We start from the raw sequence: 9,364 nt of genomic DNA on the forward strand, positions 1-9,364 counted from the left end.
AATGAGTTAAGTGAAGGGTTTATATATGATAAAGTGTGTATCCTACTAGTGGTTCAGAAGTTATGATGAAATTCTTATACTCTCACGTATTGGCATGTTAGGTGCTGTGAGCGGCTTGGAAATTTGAAGTTGAGGATCAAGGTTGGTATCGACAAGAATGTCACGAGCTCGGACGAGCAGGAAAGAATTCAGACGGTTAGAATCAGCTGGTATTGTCTTTAGCATCACCTGAGATCGGTGTCCTGTGTAAGAGGCCTTGTGTATTGAGTTGCGGATTCTTGATTTGCTTTACAACATTAATGTGGCCGGCGATATAGAGGTGCATACTTGTTACCTGGTGCGGAAGGTTGTGGGAGCGTGTCCCATAGGAAGATTGTATAAGTGTGGCATATAGTTACTTGATTGATTAAAGATTGAAATCAAGTATAGAGATTTTTGTACTATCGCTAATGTGAGGGTTTAGGCCTGAAAAGGCGCTCTATTCAGTTGGTTGTGAATTGTGGAAGTTTGTTCCGGATTTGACAGTTCTTGCATGTCATGGGAAAAGGTTCATTGTGGATCCTTGAGAGGTTAATTGCCCAAGCATGGTATTATTAGAATCGCTTTGAGGTTCGTTGATGGGTCCAGATGTGGATGTGCCAGCCTGGGTGTGTTCTTTCAGCATAGCATTCCTTATGGAAGAGTATTCGGGTGTGGGGTGTTAATTTTATCTCCAGCTATTTCATGTAATACCCTATTGTGCCATGTGGGTTGTGAGACGGCTTGATTATTTGTACAATGTGTTGAGGTCCCACGTAGCGGTGGTGTTATGTGAGTAGGATGGCTCTCGAGATGCAGATCATATATCGCACCTTAGTTGTGCTTGAGTTTTATAGCGTATGGCGCTATCCATCTACCCAGGATTTGTATTATGCACTTCGTGTGCTTATGGTTGATATTCGGGCATTTTGTGAGTATAAGCATTACGACTCGATGTGTGTCTTCTTTAGATTATTATGTGTGGATCGGGTGGCACGCCGCCACAGGTATTTTGTTTGGATCGGGTGGCACGCCACCACGGGTATCATGGTTGGATCGGGTTGCACGTCGCAACGATATCATGTGTGGATCGGGTTGACGCCACAACAATGTGACATTGAGTACAGTTTCCCATAGCTATTCTTGTGTGTTTTGTGTCTCATTTCTGAGGAAGGTTCATAACACACCTTTCGGTTGTTTAATTAGTTACGTGGGTTGAGCAGTTCTTTCCAGAGTTCGTTTTCCTTATGTATCACATTCGAGTTGGTAGTTGGTGGGCACATTGTGGCATCATATGAAATCTTTGGCAGTATCTGAGGTGGGTTATTGCCTGAGCAGCTTATAGTGGGTGAGACGAGATTGTTGGACCTGGGATCAGTGCTGTCACGACCCAAACTAACCCCTGTCGTGATGACGCATATCATGGAACTAGGCAAGCCGACTCATTTCCAAAACAAACCGATATTTTCATTTCAAGGATAATTTTTTTAACATAAAAACCTTTGTAAAGGAGTTCCAATAAAAATAAAAGTGCGGAAAGAAAAGCCCGACATCGGGGTGTCACTAGTCATGAGCATCTACTACAATTGTCTAACAATATCAAGGCTAACTCAGCCTGGGAAATAACTAAATACAACTAGAGGAAGATAAGAGGGAGAAGAACAGGGGCTGCGATCGCCAAACAGCTACCTTGCTATCTCTAAGAAAATCTGCAACCAGAACACTCAATAACCGCTACCGTGCCCAGCTAATCCTGAATCTGCACACAAGGTGCAGGGAGTAACGTGAGTATGCCAACTCAGTAAGTAACAATAATAAATAAAGACTGAGTAGTAGTGACGAGCAATAAAGCATATAACATTCATATCATGAAATCTCAGTAAAGTACAACATGCTTTAAAAATCAGTGTTTGAATCAAATCATCTCGTTTAAACCTGGTTCCAGTAAAAATCATTTAAAGATATTTTATAACAAAGGCTCAATGCAAAGGTGAGCAAAAATGATAAAATCATAAACAGCCCCTCGGGAAAAATATCACTCATATACAGCCCCTCGGTCAAACCTCACAGTCACTCGTGCCATTTAAACATATCTCACAATCACTCTTGCCACTCGGGCATACCTCACAATCACTCATGCCTCCCAGTAACTCAACATTCAGCACTCGGCACTCGCACTCAGTAGGTACCTGCGCTCACTGGGGGTGTGTACAGACTCCGGAGGGGCTCCTTCAGCCCAAGCGCTATAATCTGCATGGACAACTCACGTGCTGCATGGACAACTCATGTGCTATAATAATAAAGTATGCAGCAGGCGGTCAGCCCCGATCCACACTCATCCTCACAAATCAGGCCCTCGGCCTCACTCAGTAATAAACCTCTCAAGCCACTCGGGCATTTCAGTAAAACAGGGCATTTGGCCCAAAACATTTATATTCATAAAAAATAGAGTCATAAATCTGAGTTATGCGGTAAACAAGTATAAACATGACTGAATATAGATTTTCAATCGAAAACAATGAGAGGATGGTAAGAAACAGCCCTTAAGGGTCCAAACAGCATTGGCGCAAGGCCCAAACATGGCATTCAGCCCAATTTACAGAAATTCTTTCTAAAACATATAAGTATCAGATGGTTTTAACAAAGTATGCAACTTTACAGTTGCTACGGGACGGACCAAGTCATAAATTCCCAACAGTGCACGCCTACACGCCCGTCACCTAGCATGTGCGTCACCTCAAAGTAGTAAAATGATACGAAATCTGGGGTTTCCCTCAGGACTAGATTTACAATCGTTACTTACCTCAAGCAGTGAAATTCTTATTCTGCAATGTCCTTTCCTCATGAATTGGTCTCCAAACGCCTCGAATCAGGTCATAAATAATTCGTTTCAGTCAGTAAAATTCATTGGAATTAATCCCATAAGAAAATAATGATTTTCCATAAAAATCCGAAAATTAGCTCAAATATCGCCCGTGGGGCCCACGCCTCGGAACTAGACAAAAGTTACAAAATCCGGAAGCCCATTCAACCACAAGTCTAACCATACCAATTTTACCAAAATCCGACCCCAACTCGACCCTTAAATCTTCAATTTAAACCAAGAGGGTTTTCAAATTTTCCCAACTCAATTCACCAATTAAATGATAAAAACAACCATGGATTCGGGTAATTTAACCAATATTGAGTTAAGAACACTTACCTCATTGTTTCCTCTGAAAATCACCCAAAATCGCCTCAAATCCGAGCTCCAAATCGTCAAAAACTGAAAACGGGATGAAGTCCCATTTTCAGAACTTAAACTCACTGCCCAGACATTTATTCTACGCAATCGCGAACATTCCCATGCGATTGTGAAGAACAATTTCCATCGCCCAGATTTTACCCTACGTAATCGCGGACTTTCCCACGTAATCGCGATTCACAACATCACAGACCTATGCGATCGTAGACTAGTGCACATGATCGCAAAGTACAAAACGCGTGACTTCTACTCCGCTCCACTTACTCTACGCGAACGCGACCTTCATCACGCGTTCGCGAGTCACAAAATTTCAGATCTACGCGATCGCATCCCGCTTCACGCGATCGCGAAGCACAAAATGCCACTACCTCACATTAACCCTATGCGATCGCAGATATCTCCACGTGATTGCGTAGAACAAAAACCCTCACTGACCAAATAAGCCTACGCGATCGCAGATGCATTCACGCGATCGCGTAGAAGGAAAACATCATAAGATATCAGAAAATTCCAGCAACTGCTCAAGTTCAAATTTTTGATCCGTTAACCATCCAAAACTCACCTGAGCCCCTTGGGACCTCCACCAAAATACCAACAAGTCCTAAAACATCATACGGACTTAGTCAAACCCTCAAATCACCTCAAACAATGCTAAAACCATGAATTACACACCAATTCAAGCCTAATGAACTTTGAAATTTCTAATTTCTACAAACGACTCCGGAACCTATCAAATCACATCCGATTGACCTCAAATTTTGCACACAAGTCATAAATGACATAATAGAGGTATTCCAATTTTTAAAACCGGATTCCGACCCTGATATCAAAAAGTCAAGCCCCCGGTCAAACTTCTCAAAAATTAAACTTTCGGCATTTCAAGCCTAATTCCTCTACGGACTTCCAAATAATATTCTGGACACGCTCCTAAGCCCAAATTAACCATACAGAGCTATTGGAATCATCAAAATTTAAATCCGAATTCGTTTACACATAGGCCCATATCCCGTCCACTTTTCTAACTTAAAATTTTCAATTATGAGACTAAGTGTCTCATTTCACTCTGAGTTCCTTCCGGACCCGAACCAACTAACCTGATATAACATAATATAGCTGAATAACACAAAAAGAAGTAGAAATAGGGAAAACGGGGATATAACTCTCGAAACGACCGGTCGGGTCATTACATCCTCGCCCTCTTAAACATCCGTTCGTCCTCGAGCGGGTCTAGAAACATACCCGGAGTCTCGAATAGACGTGGATATCTGCTCCGTATCTCCCGCTCGGTCTCCCAGGTGGCCTCCTCCACAGGCTGACCTCTCCATTGCACCTTCACTGAAGCTATATCCTTTGACCTTAACCTTCGAACCTACCTATCCAAAATAGCCACCGGCTCCACATCATAAGTCATATCACCCTCCAACTGAACTGTGCTGAAATCCAAAACATGGGACGAATCTCCAATATACTTCCGGAGCATGGAAACATGAAACACTGGATGCACACTCAAAAGGTCCAATGAACCGGGGGCTCAACTTGCCCCTCTTCCCAAACCTCATAACACTCTTCATGGGTGATACCTTTAGCAAAACCTTCTCCCCAACCATAAAATACACATCACGAACCTTTCTATCCACATAGCTCTTCTGCCAAGACTGTGCCGTGCGAAGCCACTCCTAAATCAATTTCACCTTATCTAATGCGTCCTAGACCAAGTCTGTACCTAAGAGCCTAGCCTCACCCGGCTCAAACCATCCAACCGGAGATCTACACCTCCTCCCATATAAAGCCTCGTACGAAGCCATCTGAATACTCGACTGATAACTGTTGTTATATGCAAACTACGCGAGTGGCAGAAACTGGTCCCATGAACCCCCAAAGTCAATGACACAAGCACGCAACATATCCTCCAATATCTAAATAGTACGCTCGGACTACACGTCCATCTGAGGGTGAAAAGCTGTGCTCAACTCAGCTTGAGTACCCAACTCTCGCTGCACGACCCTCCAAAACTGCGATGTGAACTGAGTGCCCTTATCTGAAATGATGGAAACTGGGACACCATGCAGGCGAACGATCTCTCGGATGTAAATCTCAGCCAACTGCTCTGAATAGTAAGTAAATACCAACTGGAATGAAGTGCGCGGACTTGGTCAGCTGATCCATAATAACCCAATAGCATCGAACTTCCTCGAAGTCCGTGGGAGCCCAAATACAAAGTCCATAGTGATCCGCTCCCACTTCCACTCTAGGATCTTTAATCTCTGAAGCAAGCCACCCGGCCTCTAATGCTCATACTTAACATGCTGACAGTTGAGACACCGAGCCACAAACCCAACTATATCCTTCTTCATCTGCCTCCACCAATAGTGTTGCCTCAAATCCTGGTACATCTTTACGGCACCCCGATGGATGGAATACCGCGAGCTGTGGGCCTCTTCAAGAATCAACTCTCGAAGACCATTTACATTAGGCACACATATCCGGCCCTGCATTCTCAGCACGACATCATCACCAATAGTCACGTCCCTAGCATCACCTCTACGAACCTTGTCCTGCAGAATGAGCAAGTCGGGGTCATCATACTGACGCTCCCTGATACGGCCATAAAGAGAAGACCTGGAGACCACACAAGCCAATACCTGACTAGGCTCCGAAATATCCAATCTGATAAGGCCTGAACATCCAATGCCAATGGTCTCTCTACTGCTGGAAGATATGCTAAACTCCCCAAACTCTCTGCCCGGTGATTCAAAGCATCGGCCACCACATTGGCCTTCCCCGAATGGTACAAAATAGTAATATCATAGTCCTTAAGAAGCTCCAACCATCTCCGCTGACGCAAATTAAGATCCTTCTGCTTTAACAGATACTGCAGATTCCGGTGATCAGTATAGATCTCATAATGAACCCCATACAAATAATGATGCCAAATCTTCAAGGCGTGAACAATGGCTGCTAACTTAAGATCATGGACAGGATAGTTCTTCTCATAGGTCTTCAACTGGCGCGAGGCATAGGCGATCACCCTACCCTCCTGCATCAAAACACAACCAATGCCTATTCTCGAGGCATCACAATACACGGTGTAAGAACCTGAAGCTGATGGCAGAACCAACACTGGAGATGTGATCAAAGCAGTCTTTAGCTTCTGAAAGCTCTCCTCACACTCATTCGACCACCTGAATGGAGCACCCTTTTGGGTCAATTTGGTCAAGGGTGATGCCATATATGAAAATCCCTCCACATAGCGATGGTAGTAACCCGCCAAACCAAGAAAGCTCCTAATCTCTGTAGCTGAGGACGGTCTGGGCCAACTCTGCACCGCCTCTATCTTCTTCGGATCCACCTGAATACCCTCACTGGACACCACGTGCCCCAAGAATGCTACTAAACTGAGCCAAAACTCACATTTGGAGAACTTTGCATAAAGCTTCTCCTCCCTCAATCTCTACAATACAACCCTCAAATGCTGAGCGTGTTCCTCCTGGCTACGAGAGTACACCAGGATGTCGTCAATGAATACAACGACGAATGAGTCCAAATAGGGCTGGAATACACTGTTCATCAAATGCATGAACGTTGCTGGGGCATTGGTTAGTGCAAAATACATCACCAAGAACTCATAATGGCCATATCGGGTCCTGAAAGTTGTCTTGAGAATATCTGAATCCCGAATCTTCAGCTGGTGATAACCGGACCTCAAATCAATCTTGGAGAACACCCTCGCCCCATGAAGCTGGTCGAATAAATCATCAATACGAGGCAAAGGATACTTGTTCTTGACTATGACCTTGTTTAACTGCCTGTAATCAATACACATTCTCATGGAACCATCCTTCTTTTTCACAAATAGAACCGGTGCACCCCAAGGTGACACACTAGGCCGAATAAACCCCTTATTATGAAGTTCCTGAAGCTGTTCTTTCAATTCCTTCAACTACGCCGGTGCCATACGATTCGGTGGAATAGAAATGGGCTGAGTGCCCGGCACCAAATCAATACCAAAGTTAATATCCCTGTTAGGCGGCATGCCTGGTAGGTCTACAGGAAACACATCCGAAAAATCATGTACCACCAGAACAGAATCAATGATAGGAGTCTCTGCACTAACATCCCTCACAAAAGCCAAATAAGATAGGCAACCCTTCTCTACCATGCGCTGAGCCTTCAAATATGAAATCACCCTACTTGGTACATAATCTACAGAACCGCTCCACTCAACCCTCGAAATTCCCGGCATAGCCAACGTCATCGTCTTAGCGTGACAATCTAGAACAACATGACATAGAGATAACCAATCCATACACATTATCACATCAAAGTCAACCATACTAAGCAACAATAGATCCACTCGGGTTTCCATACCCCCAATAGTCACCACACATGATCGATATACGCGATCCACAATAATAGTATCGCCCACAGGAGTAGATACATGAACAGAAGAAACTAGAGAATCACGGGGCATATCTAGAAAATGGGCAAAATATGAGGTAACATATGAATACGTGGAACCAGGGTCAAATAATACTAAGGCATCTCTGTGACAAACTGAGACAATACCTGTAATCACAACATCTGAAGCAATAGCATCTGGTCTGGCAGGGAGAGCATAGAAACGAGCCTAACCACCCCCTGATCTGCCTCCCCCTCTAGGGAGACCCCTAGCTGACAGACCTCCACCCTGAGCTGACTGGACTAGTGGTGAGGTAACTGGTACGGTAGTCGGAGGCTGAATCCTCTGCTGAGATAGACCTCCATGACGATGAGGATACTGCCTCCACATATGCCCAAGCTCCCCACACTCAAAACAACTTCCTGGTACTGGCGGCGGAAACTGAAGGGAACCCCTAGCACCGGGATGACTGGTAGAAGAACCTAGCATGGAAGAGCCCTGAACAGGTGGAGCACGGGACGAACTCTGAGCTGGAAGGGCACTAAGTGATGAGTGGACCTGATGAGAACTATGAGAACCATGGCCAGATGATGCACCACGGTGAAATGGCTGAGCTGACTGAGCCTGTCTGAAATGATGACCTCTACCGTGTTGGAATTGACCCCCCAAAAGGAGCATCGCTGAATCCACCCTGACCACGAGGCCTCTTGGCCTCCCTATCAACCCACTCCTAACCGTGAATCATCTCAATCTGCCAAGCAATGTCGACAACCTCATCAAAGGTAGCACCCGAAACCCTCTCTCTGGTCATGAGCAACTGTAGCTGATAAGTGAGACCATCAATTAACCTCATGATCCTTTCCCTGTCCGTGGGAACCAACCAGATCGCATGATGGGCTAACTCAGAGAACCGTATCTCATACTGTGTCACAGATATATCACCCTGGCAAAGCCGCTCAAACTGTCTGCGCAACTCCTCTCTACGGGATCGAGGCACGAATTTCTCCAAAAAGACCATGGAGAACTGCTGTCAAGTAAGGGGTGTTGCGCCAACAGGCCTACGCCTCTCGTAAGTCTCCCACCATCTAAGTGCAGCCCCAGAAAACTGAAAGGTAGTGATTGAGACCCCACAAGTCTCCAAAATACCAGCAGTACGGAGTATCCTCTGGCACCTGTCCAAAAGGTCCTGAGCATCCTCTCTCTCTGTGCCACTGAAAGGTGGTGGATGAAGTCTCCCAAACCTCTCCAACCTACGCTGATCATCCTCCGGCATAGCAGGAACCACATAATCCTGAGCAACAACAACTGGTTGGGCTGGTGGTACCTCCGGTGTCTGAAGTCCCTGAATAACCTGCTCGGGTGTATGAGCGACGTGAGTCTGAGTGCCTCACCTGGCCTGAGAAGTGGCTGCGACCGTCGAAATAGAGATCGCCTGAGCAAGGCTAGTACACGTTGTCAGAATCTAAGCTAGGGCCTCCTGAAGGCCTTGAATCACAATAGGCACAGGTGGTGCCTGAGCTGGTGCATCAACAACTGAAACTTGGTCCTGATCTGGGATAACCGGTGGATCTGCAAGTACTGCCCCAGCTGCTATACGGGCTGCACCTCTGTCCCTACCATGGCCTCTACCGCGACCTCGGTCTCTCGCGGCCCTGGCTGGTGGTACTGGTGGCTGGCCCTCCTGACTGGTAGTACGAGTCCTC

Source organism: Nicotiana tomentosiformis, chromosome 12 (assembly GCF_000390325.3).
Source record: "Nicotiana tomentosiformis chromosome 12, ASM39032v3, whole genome shotgun sequence".
NCBI lineage: Eukaryota > Viridiplantae > Streptophyta > Magnoliopsida > Solanales > Solanaceae > Nicotiana > Nicotiana tomentosiformis.